General features: G+C 40.0%; 1 protein-coding gene across 3 annotated transcripts in view; it reads left to right on the top strand.

Annotated features, from left to right (window-relative positions):
* Nucleotides 1–16,060, top strand: part of DTD1 (D-aminoacyl-tRNA deacylase 1) — an 857,518-nt gene that overhangs the window by 256,468 nt on the left and 584,990 nt on the right. The window contains exon 6 of one of the 3 annotated variants that reach the window (XM_073627972.1): nt 13,373–13,520. The exons of 1 other annotated variant lie outside the window; for it this stretch is intronic. The gene's annotated coding sequence lies outside the window, so the exon portion shown is untranslated. Of the gene's footprint in view, nt 1–11,128; nt 13,521–16,060 lie in introns of those variants that run through there. One more of the 3 variants, XM_073627971.1, reaches the window with a different exon arrangement.

Genomic DNA, 16,060 nt, shown 5'->3' with positions numbered 1-16,060 from the left:
TTGCGGCGAAATTGGTCCCATAGGAATGAATGGGGAAACTAGAGTGGGAGATGACAAAAGCTGGAAAATCAGAACATGATTTCTAAACTGCCGCCACTCCCTCATTTTCAAGCCCACCTACACAAATCTTATATCAAAACGTTCAGCTATCCCTGCTGCCACTAAACATGTCCACGGCTAAGCCATAGTCCTGATAGTTTTCACAATATGACCATTTGTTTGCAACTCACGCCGTCCATTGACATTCATTGAAACTACACTCTAGCCCCCTCCAAATTTGAAGGGCAATTTCTAAACTGCGACTGTGCCTTCATTTTTAATATTTCAGAGACATACTATACATCAAAATCTAGGTCTGGGTCTTGTGATTCTCACAATATAAAGATCTTTGCTGTAGGATGTATAGTTTTTAAAATACAGCCATTTGTTTAGAGGTCATTTCAGGAAATTTTAGCCATTAATCAGAGTGTACTGTTAGTGTTTGTTTTGTTGCCATGGTTACCAAAGCTTCTGTTATACACAGGGGGGAAGGTGGCTGGAGCATCTCAGCTGATTACAGAGCCCGGGGGAGGGGACAGACACACCATGTACTGATTTATAATAGAGGAATATGATGGGGCAGTTTTGATGGGGTAATTCTGATGGGGCAGTTTTGATGAAGCAGTATTTGGGAAGCATAAACAGGGCATGAGCGTTGCTAGGAAACAGTGGTTGTAAACACAAGATGCTGAGACACTCCAAATGCATGTGACTTCATCTGCTAGACTTGATAATGCTTGTAGACTCCTCCCACAGTTTTCACACTACAGAGACAAATAATATACCGAAACGAGCGGATTGTTCCCGATTGGTGTGTTATTACTTTGTGGAATGTTTTGCCGAATGGTCCACGAAATGACGTTTTTGCGGCGAAATTGGTCCCATAGGAATGAATGGCGAAATGTTCAAAACTAGAGTGGGAAGTGACAAAAGCTGACAACCCCATGATCAGCCAAAACATTATGACCACCCCATGATCAGCCAAAACATTATGACCGCCCCATGTAAAAAAAAAAATATTTTTGAAAAAAAAAAAAATATTTTTGAAAAAAGTAAAAAAAAAATTTTTGAAAAAAGTAAAAAAATAATTTTTGAAAAAAGTAAAAAAATAATTTTTGAAAAAAAAAATCATTTTTGAAAAAAAAAATATATATTTTTGAAAAAAAAAATTATTTTTGAAAAAAAAAATATTTTTGAAAAAAAAATTTCTTTTTAAAAAAAAATTATTTTTGAAAAAAAAATATATTTGAAAAAAAAAAAATATTTTTGAAAAAAAAAAATTATTTTTGAAAAAAAAATTACTTTAAAAAAAATAATAATTTCGAAAAAAAAATTATTTTTGAAATAAAAAAATTCATTTTTGAAAAAAAAAATTACTTTTGAAAAAAAAAATTACTTTTGAAAAAAAAAATCATTTTTGAAGAAAAAAAAATCATTTTTGATTAAAAAAAATTCATTTTTGAAAAAAAAATTTACTTTTGAAAAAAATGTTCAGCTCTTTCAGCGAATGATGGAACTTTTTTACTACTATTTATACTTTTTAAAATATTAAGCTTTTTAACACTTTTCACAGTTACTCAAGCCACTCCACCCCACCCAGTTACTCCGCCCACTCCAGTTGTAGAGGCAAGAACACTTTCACAATTTCCCCAGAAATTGTACCTTTTCTAGTTATTAAATGCAATATTATATTAATATGCATTTATATTAAAATGCTTTGTATTTATAAGTCTGTAACCTATCATACCATGTCTTATATATGGCTTGCTGGCTGCAGAATAAGGGGTGTGATTTATGTTGAAGAGGGCGAGTTCACATTTACATGTACAAGCCTAGTGTGCCTCCCATATTCACTCCCATCCCAAAGATTCATGGGAAATGTAGACTGATTACAGTTAGAGAGAGAGAAGATGATATGATGCAATCCCTGTTCTAAGAGATCCTCCCTGCCAGAAAAGATGATGCATTTTTTGAATCACAGAGCTGACTTCCTGAAAATTAAATCAGACATATCTCTTAAACAGTAAGAAATTTCACAAATGTAATAACTGTTTAGTGTTTTGTGGGGGGTGAACTTATGGGGAATTTTTTGAAAATCCCAGAGTTCTGCTTTAACTAGTTAGGGACCAACCGCCGTAGTTGTACTGTGGCAGGTTAGCTCGCCATCATTGTACGTCGGGCGCGTACACGGCAATTTGTGGGCGCCCGCTCCCCCATTTGCTAGTGGGGGAGCCAAACAGCGGGTTTGGAGTACTTGATGTCCACCGGCCACCCACAGTCGCTCCAGAGACAGGCAGAATAGGGATCTGTCAGTGTAAATAAACAAATCCCCATTCTGTCAGGGGAGTAGAGTGAGATCTGCTGTTCCTAGTGATTAGAAACAGCGCTCTCTCTCCTCCTCCAGTCAGCCCAGCCCCCATACAGATAGAAACATCTCCCTAGGGAACACTTAACCCCTTGATCGCCCGCTAGTGTTAACCCCTTCCCTGCTAGTGAAATTTATTCTGTAATCAGTGGCTATTTTTAGCTCTGATCCCAAAAAAGTGTCCGATCTGTTTGCCGCAATGTCTGCTGCAATGTCGCAATCCCGCTAAAAATCGCAGATCACTGCTATTACTAGTAAAAAAAAAAATGATAATAAAAATGGTATAAATCTATCCCCTATTTTGTAGACGCCATAACATTTGCACAAACCAATCAATATACGTTTATTGCAATTTTTTTTTTTTTTTTTTAAACAAAATCTGTAGTAGAATACATATCAGCCTAAACTGAGATAGAAATTTGTTTTTGTTTTTTTAATATTTATTATAGAAGTAAAAAAATCTATATTATTTTTCTAAATTGTCGCTCTCTATTTGTTTTTAGCACAAAAATAAAAAACGCAGAGGTAATCAAATACCACCAAAAGAAAGCTCTATTTGTGGGAAAAAAGAAGACATACATTTTGTTTGGGTACAGTGTCACACAACCGCGCAATTGTTGGTTAAAAACAAAGCAGTGCCGTATTGCAAAAAATGGCTTGGTCATTAACGGGGCAAATCCTTCCGGTCCTTAAGTGGTTAAAGAGGAATTGCAGTCTGCTTACATAGTTTGTAAAAAAATACATCTTTACCATTCTGAAGCTTCCCTCGGACCACTTTGCATATTATTTTATATTAACTGTTATTCTGTAGTTGCCAAATATGGTGCAGAAATCTCCCTCTACTAAGTCTGGCTGCATCCATTTTAACTGTGGGCAGCTAAAGCTGCTGCCTGTTCACTTCCTGGATTTACACATACACACAGAGGCACACCTCCAGCTCTGCAGCCCTGCAGCTCTCATTGGCCCTCTTATGACTCACCCCCCTCCCTTCCAGGCAAACTCTCACAAGAGTGAAAGAGAGAGAGCTGTGCATCATGTCATAAGCCTAGACTTTTTACCAGACAAGAAACAGGAAGTGGGCTGTAGAAGGTATTTACTGGCAGAAAAAAATGTTTTGCTATCCAAAATTAAAACCACAAGGGCAGAAGATTTAATAGATGTAAAGACGAAAAAAATGACTGAAGGTCCACTTTAAGTGGTTAAACTGACCTAATTTACAGACCGAAGTTCATTCCTTTGATCTAAAAGAACAGAAGATACAATGTTTCTCTTTATCTCTATCTAAGCCATGTTGTGATAAAACTTGGCAGGCTGCATAGATTTTTTTTTTAGCTGTCAGAAGTGAGCCGAGAACTCTCTGCACTTGTCACATAGAATCGGGAAAAGGCTATTTTAAGATCGTGATGAGAGTTGAATCGCAATCTCTATTCTTTAACGATTAATCGTGCAGCTCTAACCCCTTATGGACCAAAGCAGTTTTTACGTTTCCACTCTGGGCCTGTTTATTGGATTATAACTTTGTAATTATTTAAGTTAACAAATTAATATTATTTTGGACAAACTAGGCTTTGTTTTGCCAATATTGTTTTGCATTTTTTTTATTTCTATGTAATTTATACACAAAAAGATGCATAAAAAATGAAAAAAAAAACATGTTTCTTAGTCATACAGTACTGGACAAACAAAGCATCCCCTTTATAACCCCTCACGTTCATTGCTAGCATCAGTTTTTTTTTCTAGTATTAGGACCTCTTCTCTCTATTGAGAAATGCTTACCTTCCTTATTTGGAGGATTTTCTTGCTCTTTCTGACAATCCTTCTATCAAAATGATTCTCCTATCAAGATTCCTATTTTCTCTTTCAGGTGCAGGTCTGCGGGTGGTACTGTGCTGACATGGGGTCTCTGAAGCCATGGCCTTAGGGGCGGATGATAACTACTTCCATGAGGCCTGTTTCAGCCTCCACAGCAGCAGCAGAGGTTGTAAGTACCTCTCTAGGGACACCTTGCAATGCACATACACATAGAAGATCCAAAGTGCAAAAGAAAGAAATGGCCAGATGACCTCACTAGCTCTAGCTTAGCCCATGGCTGAGGGGTGTCGTAGTTCATTTCCACAGTGCGCTAGTACCCCCCGTTTGGACAGTTGCCCCACTCTGATTTCTTGTCTTCACATAGGCACACTTCCTCCTTTTTATCAAGAGAGGAATTTTAAGCCGCAATGTCCAATTTTGTGGTCAGAATTTTGGGCTGTATAGAGGCTATTCTCTCCCCCCCCCCCGGTCAGTCTTTGCCCTTAAGGAAGACATACAACCAGAGGAGTTGATGGACGAGTAAAATCCTCCCTCTTCTTTGGAGAAATTGAATCAGGGTGAGATGCCTTCAGCTGAAATTTCATCCAAACTTCATTCAACGTATACCATAGCTACCTGTACTAATGTTGTATGCTCCTGCTTAGCATCATAGCAGCCTGAAACTGCTTACCCCAAGGTCTCCAGTCAAGCTGGCCTTAACTTGCTAAACCTGCTAAGATTTTCCCAGTCCAATCAATTGTGGAACCTGTCCTAAATGTCCTAAACTGACTTCACCTGGAAAAAAATGTTCACTCCTCCAGAAGGCTTTCCACAGCAATAGCCTAACTTGATGAAAGATTCTTGTGAAAGTGGACAGTTTCATTAGTTGACTCTGCATCTTCTGTGTCAACAAGATCCTCAAAGCCCCTGTAGAGGATAATCCCATGTTCAAGGACTCAGCAAACAAGAGGTTATATGCCTTCTTTAAGCCCCTCTTCTCCTTAGCAGGCTCTGCCATTCCAATTGCAGTTACTTCTATGGCAGTGTTTCAGACCATTGCTGTCTGGATGAATGCTTCAGTCCACAGTCATTTAGATCTTTTACTAGTGCCCTTATGCTCCAGCATGAACAGCTTGCCAGATACACTTTGCCAGATCTCTATGATGAGTCTCTCCATCCACATGCACAGGATCATTTGGCACAAAACTGGTGAGCGGAACTCCCTTGTAAAAAATGCCTTGAACGGCTGCCCTTTGAAGATGAACACCTGTTTGCCCCCGCCTTGTATAAATATATGAAGGAGATCACAGGGGGCAAGCAGAAAAAGAAGACTTGTGCTTCTACAAGTAGGCCTTTTACACCTGAGTTAGGAAATGTTCCTTTCATCCCTCCCAGACCTCCAGCCTCAAATCTAAGCCAGTAACCTTCTTTTGTAGAAAGACATAGCCCTCCAGACCAAGCCAAGTCTGACATCTGATGCCCTTCTGGTCCCAGGAAATTTCAGACATGTAAGTCCAGAGTGTCATTTCCAGAAGCTACAGACAGAAGTTTCGAACTCTCCTTCCTCCCTGCGTCATGCTTTCCAACTTGCCTTTCTGCATGCAAGGATGGATAGCTCTTCTAACTGCCATTCTGCAGCTTCTGTCTCAGAGGGTCATTAATCCTGTACCAAAAGAGAAACACTTTTAAGGCTTCCACTCACTTTTTTACAGTTCCCAAATCAAATATATAAGACCAGCCTGGGTCTAAAGACTCTCAACTTGCTCTTACAGTTTCAGAAGTTTTGCATGGAAACTGCCAAATTGGTTATTTCCTTCCTCCTTCTATGAGACTTTTTGGCTCCTGCAGGCATTCAGATGCCTACTTGCACATTCCCATCTTTCCTAATCATCAACACTATATGCAGTTTGCGGTGGGCAATCAGCATTACTAAATTGTCTCTCCTTCCCCTTGGCCTGTACCTGACCCCGGGGTTTTCAAAGAGGTGCTTGTCTCGATCTTCGCTCTGCTCGTGTTCAAGGGATTGTTGTGGGGTACATAGATGATCTTCTGCTGAAAGGTCAGTCCCCCCTATCCCTGTTAGCCAAAGCCTAGCGAACACTAGACTGTGCAGAGTTCAGTTTCCAATCTCCCAAAGTCATTGCTGGAACCATCTAACAGGTTAGAGTACAAACTGTCCTTATGCTTTCAGGTCCAGGCCTTCGGGGGTTCAAAGGTGACCCACACTTCATGCCTGCATATGTTTCTTTTTGTCTTATGGTTGCCTCCTTTGAGGCTGTACCATACACCCAGTTTCATTCTAGACTTGATCTTGTCTTAGGCAGAACTGCACATTTCAAACCTGTCCACCTTCCACATCCCAGGCATGGAAAACTGGCAGGTGGATTTTCTTAGTCTTCAGCATCTGGATCCAGCAAAAGGGTTCTCCATATGAAGATATTCCTAGACCTTGGCCTTTGCAAACATGGATATTCTCTGGCATCCATATTCAACAACAAACTGGACAGGTTTATCACCAGGTCCAGGGACCCTCAGGCATTTGCAGTAGATGCTGTGGTACCCTGTGAGATCAGTTCATGTTCTAAATTTTCCACCCCCCTCCCACCCAGATCCCCCCTCATCTGCTGCACAGGATCAAGGTGGCGGGCATTCCGGTGAATTTCATCTCACCTTTTTGCCCAGGAGAATGTGGTACTTAAACATACACAAATTCCTGATAGACTCTAAGTGGGCCAAAGCAAGGAGTAAAGGCCAAAGGCCAATATACCCTCCTGCTTTCCAGTCACTGGTTTTGATGGTATGTTTGTTAAAGCCCAGGGGCCTTTGGGATTGGTTATCTATATCCTCTTGAAGGCTAGGAAATTACCTTCCCAAAAAGTCTACCATTGCACCTAAAAGGCATATTTTGCTGGGTACAAGGACATTTCATCCTAGGAAGAGCTCAGTGGGTTGCATTCTGTCCTTCCTCCTCTCTGGTCTGGATCAGTATCTGGCTTTCAGTACTTTCAAAGGGCAAAGTTCAGCCTTGGCCATTCTATTTAAGAGACTGTATTGGTCTCTCAATCTCTAGTTAAAGTGGAGTTCCACCCACTTTTACAACTCTTCAGCATCCCTCACTAAACTGTGCACTGTAAACAAATTGCATATTTTTTTTCTCAGCACCTACTGTATATCTGCTGTATTCATTTTTCACTTCCTCCTCCCTGGCCGTGGCCCATCGCATCATTTCCTGTTTGCAATGCCTTCTGGGAAGGGGCGGCAACTTCCTCTGACACCGCCATTGCTATGGAAACCTGACCTGAAACCTATTACACTGCTTGTGCTGCACTGAGCGTGTGCGAGATCTGCAAGGCTGAGATCCAGGAAGAAATACAGTCTGGCTTCAGATGCCCACACTTAAGATGGCCACGGCTTGCTGTAAGTTTATAAAATAACAAACTACTGCTATAAACTATAGACTAACTTTACTAGAATACATTAAGCTTGTGTATTATAGGGGTATTTTTATTTAAAAAGTATAATTTCGGCTGAAACACCACTTTAAGGCCTTGCTGGGTATCACACAATTTTCTTCTCCTGTACACTCTTCTGTGTTTGTGGAACCTTGCACTGTTTTTTTCAGCTCTTTAGAAGCCATTCTTTGAACCTATTGGGGATATTCCCTTACCTGACCTTTACTCGCAACATGGCCTTTCTCATTTCTATAGTCTTTCCTGTACACTCTTCTGTGTTTTTGTGGGACCTTGCACTGGTTCTTTCAACTCTTTAGAAGCCATCATTTGAATGTATTGGGGATATTACCTCATCTGACCTTACAACTTGGCCTTTCTCGGTTATATCGTCTTTACATGGAGGGTCTATGAGTTGGTGGCCCTAACCTGTAAAAAAAGCATTTTCTAGTGTAACACAAGGACATGTTTGACCTAAAGCTTCCCTTCTCTTAGTCCTCCTCCAAAACATCCAGTAGTAATTTCTCTCCACTGTCATGGCTGTTATATCTCTCAGCCACTCTCTTTTTTTTGTCAACTGGATTCCCTCTTTGTTCCTCCAGAGGGCTTTTGCAGAGCGCTCCCTGCATCTTGCTTCATCATTGCTAGGTAGATAAGATTAGTCATTTTTCAAACCTATAGTTTAAAGTATAGAGTTCCTTCCTTCCTTGCTAAGACGCACTCTGCAGAATCTGTTAGCCCTTCATGAGCTACTGGCTGTCAGAATACAGCATCTGCATCTCATTAGATTCAGCTGCTATTTGGTTGACCATTTACCGCCTAGTTTATTTCATTTTTCAATTAAAGGATGTCTGCTGGTATGGGCAGAAACCAGATGAAATTAGCATTTGAAAAACTTTTTTTTTTTTTTACATATTTTTGGCGATTTTACTGGTGAGCCAATAATTCTATTTTTGTTTTGACCAATGTTAGTTTAAAAAAAAAAAGTATTTTTAGTGTAAATGACAGTATAATTTTTATTCTGTATTTTGACCAGTATAAAATTACACTAAAATTATATTTCTGGTACAAAGTATGGTTATTTGCAAATTTAAAAAAAAAGGTTCAGTTCTATAATTTTTATGAAAAGAGTAACAAACAAAAGAAAACAGATTTAAAGCGGTTGTATCCCCGCAAAAAAAAAACAAAAAAAAAAACTGTAAGGCAAAGGCATAATGAGCTAGAAGTATGCACTGAATATTAGCTCATTATGAAATATTTATAACCTTAGAACGAAGCGCCGGCATCACCTCCCGGTCACCTCCCGGTGACTTCAGCGGCTGCATGCAAGATGAATATCTAAACCGTACAGGTTTAGGAGATATTCATTTTACCTACAGGTAAGCCTTATTATAGGCTTATCTGTAGGTAAAAATGTGAAAGCAGGGTATACAGGTATACAACCGCTTTAAAAAGGTTCATGATAAAAAACCAGCAGAAAAAAAAGCTAAGGAGAGGAAGGAGTTAAATAGGGCTAATTAGGATTAAAAAGGGGTTAAATAGGAATAAAAAAGGAGAAAAGCAGCGCCAACCTAAGTGCAGTATTGAAGCATAAACATTTTGTTACAAGTTGAAATGCACTCACTCAGAGTAAGGTAGATACAGGAACATCAGGTAAAAAATCCGTCCGGTTAGGCTGTGTGGTGGGCAGCAGGGCTCCACAGGGGGCGATCCTATGTGCTGGAGTTTATCACAATTGTCTCTTCTCCCGTCTTGCGGCGCCAGTGGTAACCAGTGTCACAGGCTGGGTTGAGACAGGCACAGTGTGGATCGTCTTGTTCGTTGCTGTATTTCCCGGGTTACAGAGACGCTGGGGGCGTGCACGCGTTCGGAGCATGCGTGCTCCTTCATCAGGCATGTTAAATAGGAATAGATTTTATTTTTTTGATTTACATGTAAATTAACCATCTCAATACAGTGCACTTTCACCCCCTTCCTGTCCAAGCCATTTTTCAGCTTTCAGCGCTGTCACATTTTGAATGACAATTGCGCGGTCATGCAGCACTATACCCAAATGAAATTTTTATTATTTTTTTCCCCACAAATAGAGCTTTCTTTTGGTGGTATTTGATCACCTCTGCGGTTTCTATTTTTTGCGCTATAAACAAAAGAAGAGTGACAAGTTTGAAAAAAACGCAATATTTTTTACTTTTTGCTATAACTATAATATATAGTTATATAATAACTATCCAATTTTTTTTTTTTTTTTTTTAAACAATTTTTTTCCTCAGTTTAGGCCGATATGTATTCTTCTACATATTTTTGGTAAAAAAAAAATTGCAATAAGCGTATATTGATTGGTTTGCGCAAAAGTTATAGCGTCTACAAAATAGGCGATAGATTTATAGCATTTTTATTTATTTTATTTTTTTTTTTACTAGTAATGGCAGCGATCTGCTATTTTTATTGTGGCGGACATATCGGACGCTTTTGACACAGTTTTGGGACCATTCACGTTTATACAGCGATCCGTGCTATAAAAACAGATATACGGTCCTGCCGTGTTACCAGGCAATCGCGGGTGCCCGGCTGACATCGCGGCCCCCGGGCATGCGCATTGGGTGCCCAGTGACACAGCGGGCGTGCGCGATTGGCGCCGGTGGCACGCGTGTGCCCCCTGTTGGCCCGGGAAGGCGAGGGCGTCAGAACGAGAGCCGCGCCACCTGGCCGTCATATGACAGCCGGCGGGCGGCAAACGGTTAAATAAATACGGTAAAATATAATAATACAGTGCCACACTGTAATACTCATTGATACTTGTAGATTGCTTGAAGAGATCATTGTACAAAGGATTGGCTGCATTTTTACTGGCATGTTGATAGCGTGGTGGGGGTAGCGGCAGCAGAGGAAGAGCTGAACGTAAGAGGTATGTCCTAGAAACTTTGTTGGAGGACAATCCTCAAGTCTTTAACATAAAATATCACTTAATATGTGTTTATGGACAAACATATAGTACAATATCAAGTACACCCCTCAGAGGAAGAAGTGTGCATTCTGTGATGATGGCCTCAAACTGGCGTTCGAATGTGCATACTCTACCTAGCTAACACATTCTGGAGAAAAAAAAACGGGTATGGAGGCATGCTCTGGTTTAGTTCTTTGACATAATGTTCCTTAGGCTTTTGTATCAAGACATTTGTTCAGGATCTTGCAGAATGTTCTTATTCTGAAATTGATAACCCTATCAAATAGGCCACATCCTTGTTTTGCCACAGCAAGCACACTGTACTGTATTTATGTTCCATTTTCTTTGTATGTTCTAGAGGTGTCTAGTTTTGGCCATAGCAAAGGATGGCAGCCATATCAGTGAAATGTTATATTTGTAATGCTAACAGGAAACTTTGTTTTGGGCATGTGCCCTAATAGAAGTACAGTTAAAAATGTTATAATTTTTACTAAGAGGGGTTAGTAATTGTGTATTCTTATATTTGTATTTCTCTTCCAGGAGACCACCAACTGGAAAAAATTTCCTTAGGGACCAAAATATTGGTGTTCTTATGGAATAAAGCACAGAATATGCAATATCTGTTTGTGCTTGTTGCCTGTTCAGACTGCACAGTGTCCACAGCAGTCATTCTTTTGTGTGATTTATATTTGATTATTTATGGTATGTTGTACTTAGAACTTAATTGTCAATTGGTCCTCTTTAAGCTGACCACAGGCCCAGAAATCTGTCCATTCACAAATAACAGGACACACCCAAATTCATAATGCTAAACTCCAGGCAGATATAAAAAAAAACTCTCCATGTTACCCAGTGTCAGTGCTTTGCCTAAGGCCTCTTTCACACGGACTGTCCGTTCAGGTCCGCCTGTCAGTTTTTTAGGCGAATCTGAACGGACCCTCCATAGACCTCTATGGAGCGTCGGATGTCAGCGGTGACATGTCCGCTGACATCCGACCCGCTCAGATCCGAAAAAGTGTAACGGAGGAAAAACCTACTTTTCCATCCGTTTTCGGATCGGGTGACGACGGACTCTACGGTCCGTCATCACCCGATCCCCATAGGGGAGAGCGGCGCTCTGACAGGTCCGTCGTTGCACAGTGTGCAGCGACGGACCTGTCATTTTCCCCGCTGAGCAATCGGATGTTCACGGGGCGGATCATCACTGATCCGCCCCATGTGAAAGAGCCTTTAGTGTAACTTCTGCCACTGTGGGGTACAGTGAATATAGTAATTAGCGCTTCTAATTATTTAATCATTTGGTAATAGAGTACAGCCCTACATTTCATTTAGTTTACTGTCTTTAAACAAAGTTCTCTTTAGTTTAGAAAATCTTTGGGGAAACGCTTTGTTTAGAATTTTTTCTAAAATACCAACTGTTGCAGTAAGGAAAGAATTTGTCCTTTAATATAAATTGTCCTTTGGCAAGTACCAGACTGTGGTTCACAATGAAAAGAAACTCATAATGAGGAAAACATATAAGCAACTATTGCTGACCACCTTTTGAAAGTGGTAGTCTCTTACTTTAATACTTTCAGTCACTTGCCCAGAACAAGTCTCCATTAGGTGGGTAAAGGTGAAGTCAAAACTCCCAATCTGCATACTTGTTTTATAGTATCTCAAAAAGTACTAAAGCCATTGCACCAGCCTGACAGCCAGCCAACTAGCTTTTTCAAAAGGAAAGGTCAATCAGAGTGATTTACATATTCAAGAGCAGTAACCCTATAGGCCTCATGCACATGGGTCTTATGAAAATACTCCTAGCTCATTTTGAAGCGTACTTGCGCATACTTATGACCATTTACATGGGTATGACGTTGAGTGTAAATTCATTCTACTGCCCAGAATACAAATTTATTCTGGCCATCGTAATAAATTTACACACATATGTGTGTTTAGTCCTGTTTATGTACGTTTACACGCATACGCAGGTAAATAATGCTCATAAGCTCCCGTCTGAATGGAGCTTTGCAGCATTTTTTTTTTTAATGCTTCTAAACACTGTTCCTAAAATACTGATCTAAATGTCTGATATGCATGGCCACATAAGCTATCATAGAACTGTGTTTTTAAGACCTAAAAAAATATGCTGTACACCTGTAAAAGTGTTGTTTTAATGCCTGTGTGCATGAGGCCTTAAAGCTCAAATCCAGTTGAATTTTTTTTAAATATCGTAAAATTCTACCAACAGGAATTTTAGAATTTCCTTAATGTGTCCAAAAGTAATTTAAAATATTGCAGTAGCTGGGCATGAAAATAATGTTGTGTTTCCTCACTGTTGTACCCCCTGAGTATTGTATCATATCACATAAGCTTTCAATAATAGCAAAATATTTAAAGTTTATATTCTAACTATTTCGATTAACAGGAAATGCAGGCTTTCCAAACACAGGTTTTATAGTTACACTTAACAAAATAATGAAGCTATTTATACAGAATAGAACCAAGAAATACAAAGCAAATAATCTTGATGATTATGAGTGGTATAAGCGTTGCTAAAATGTAGGAAATGCAGACATCACACACATGCATGGGGTGGAGGTGGTTCTTGTCGTATTATAGTCTCACAGAACTATGTGATTGGACAACAGATTACAACCTGATTGACTACGAACAACTATTATTGTCCTCTGGTATTGTATGGTGGACTGATAACATACAAGTCAAAAAGGGACACATGCAACAAATTTTATTTTATAACACACAGATTACCTTCCTAATATCCATTTAATGTTATTGTTTCAGGGAACAAAAGACCATGGAGGACAAGGGATATTGCTCTGTAATTAATTTCATAATGAAGTCCTGTTTCTCTAACACTGTGTGTGTACTTGTATGAAGATCATAGCTTGTATTCAGCCTTCTGTGTAATAAAAAGTGTTATATTTTGAAAAAAAAATCCTTCTTGTCTTTATTTAAATGGACATGAACATTAATAAAGGTCTGCGCTCTCTATTGGAAGTTAATCTTAGAGATGTGTGTTGAAGGAAGAGGTGATTGGGTGAATAATAGTTAAATGAATGTTGTCAGGATAAAAATGCTATTTGTATTGTATATAAAACACACCCTAGGGATTCTTTTTTTCTCATTTAAAGATCAGTCTACCCAAAAGTGATAAAGTATTTTACTTATAGGGAGAGTATGAATGGGTTGAGATACCCTTGCTACTCATATTTCTTGGGAAATCAGTTAGCAATAGCTCTCACTACCCCTTATCCTGACTCTGTTCCCACCAGCCATTTAGTTTAGGGTGTTCTTACTGTTCCCTTTTCCATAATACTTTACACCTTGGCATCTGCCCCTAGTGCTTAAAGGAGGACTTTGGGTTGCAAAAAATTAAGCATATATATTCACCTCTATGCAGCTGTCCCACGTTGGCTCTAACACCGAGAACTGAGAGATCACATGACTACTGATCCTTCAGTTTGTCCAGATTGGAGAGCACTGACTGTCAGTCACCGTTCTCGTCTCTGCCCCTCCAGCACTCACTGGAGTTTCGGGGAGGGAGTGGTTACAGCTGGCTCCAGCCCTCAGCCTTGCATTGAGAGGTGGAGCTAGCTGTTAATTAGACAGTTGAGTGGATCCTGACAAAATTGTCAGCATCTTTCCAGAGCCTGGAGCGTGTTAAAGCCCAATGTCAGTTGACTCTGGGTCACAGGAGAGCAAAAGTAAGTGCACTTCTGTGACCCACAAGAGAAGTGTGGCCAAAAAAAGCTTTGGCTATACTTCTCTTTTAAAGGATAAGTTAAGCTTCAGGAACATGCTACATGTTCCACATGTTTTTTCCCACTCCTGCAGCTGCTCGGCGATTCGAGCCCTGTGTGTGACAGCAGTACAAGGAGAAGTTCCCCATACCAACTGTCACTTTTTGAAAAGAGCGCAGCTGCGTGGGGTTCTGCCCACACGGCCACGTCATTCATTCACAGGGTTCTGTGAATTAATGAATTATAAGAATTGACACCTAGGACTGGCACCTTGTAGTTCTCAATGAACTACCATGGTGCTGTTGAGTGCTGTGGTAGTTAATTGATTCTTCCTGTCAGTGTGAAACTGCCTGGCTGTACAAGATGCTTTCCAGGCTTCAGCAAGTTGAATGGAAAAAAAACAGACAGCTCCAATTGGAGCCGCTGTACTAACAGTCCGACGTTAGTACAGAGATCTCCCCCACTGAGCTGTTGTGCTCTGACAGGGGGATGCCCCTGCCAGAACACTCCAGTCAACGCCCTCAGCTATTGGCTGAGAGCCCTGATCCGGGACCGATCAGCTGCTGGGCGGCTTCTGTCGGACCGGCTGACAACTAGCCGACTTCTGTTGGACTGGCTGACATACATACAGGCCGAATGTCATCAGGTTTTTATTGAACCAGCTGATGTCTCTGACATTCGGCCCGTGTGCACTAGGCATAAAATTTTATCGTTCAATATAGTTGCGCTTAAAAGGTATAACATACAAATGTGAAAATCCTAGAGATATAACATTTGTAAAAAAATATGAAAAAATATAAAAAAAGTTCACAAGTGAATTTATCCAGTAGTCCAAGTGAGTTTTTCACCACCATCCACCACCTTGAAAAGTGGTCCTCTGAATAGGCACCGCCACCTAAGGCTGAAGGACTTGCTTACCAGATTATGTGGACCTCTCATTACAAAAGGTCATATAACGCCTGTGGCTCCATACCCAGCCAGGGCCTTTATTTCAGGATAGAAGTAGGGACATCAATCCTCCCATACAATAATCATTGGAATGCACCAAAATAGAAAAGACTTCACATGGTGTAAAATTCCCAAAGCTTTAATATATTTGAATGATGATGATTACACTTACAAGATCGTAATGTAAAAAACGCCTTAATCTGCATGCGTAGGATGGCACACCTGCATAAAACCCGTCTTTCTGAGACACAAAAAAACTTTGTCAACTTGGTCAACAATTAGAAATTGTCCAACAATGGAAAGGCAGATCATTTAATTTGTTAGTACTAGCTAGTGAAAAAGGATGGTTAATCTTCAAGTTTCCTTTCTGTAGTTGTCCAGATTGCTTCTCAGTATCCTCATCCCAAGACAGCTCAAGATATTACTGGAGGTCTGTATGGGTCGCTGATGTGACAGATAGATAAATGACACTCAGACGTTAAAGCACTGAAACCAGTAACTCTACAAATACATAAAATACTTCTACAAGGTGATAGCAAAGTAATTCCTGGTCACTTGGTTAAATGTCAAAATAAATATTTTCTTAACCACTTCAGCCCCGGACCATTTGGCTGGCAAAAGACCAGAGCACTTTTTGTGATTCGGCACTGCGTCGCTTTAACTAACAATTACGCGGTCGTGCGACATGGCTCCCAAACAACATTGACGTGCTTTTTTCCCCACAAATAGAGCTTTTGGTGGTATTTGATCATCTCTGCGGTTTTTATTTTTTGCGCTATAA

This window comes from Aquarana catesbeiana, linkage group LG04 (genome assembly GCF_042186555.1).
Source record: "Aquarana catesbeiana isolate 2022-GZ linkage group LG04, ASM4218655v1, whole genome shotgun sequence".
Classification (NCBI taxonomy): Eukaryota; Metazoa; Chordata; class Amphibia; order Anura; family Ranidae; genus Aquarana; species Aquarana catesbeiana.
The sequence above is the reverse complement of the archived record's forward strand: the minus strand, read 5'-3'. Positions and strand labels throughout refer to the sequence as shown.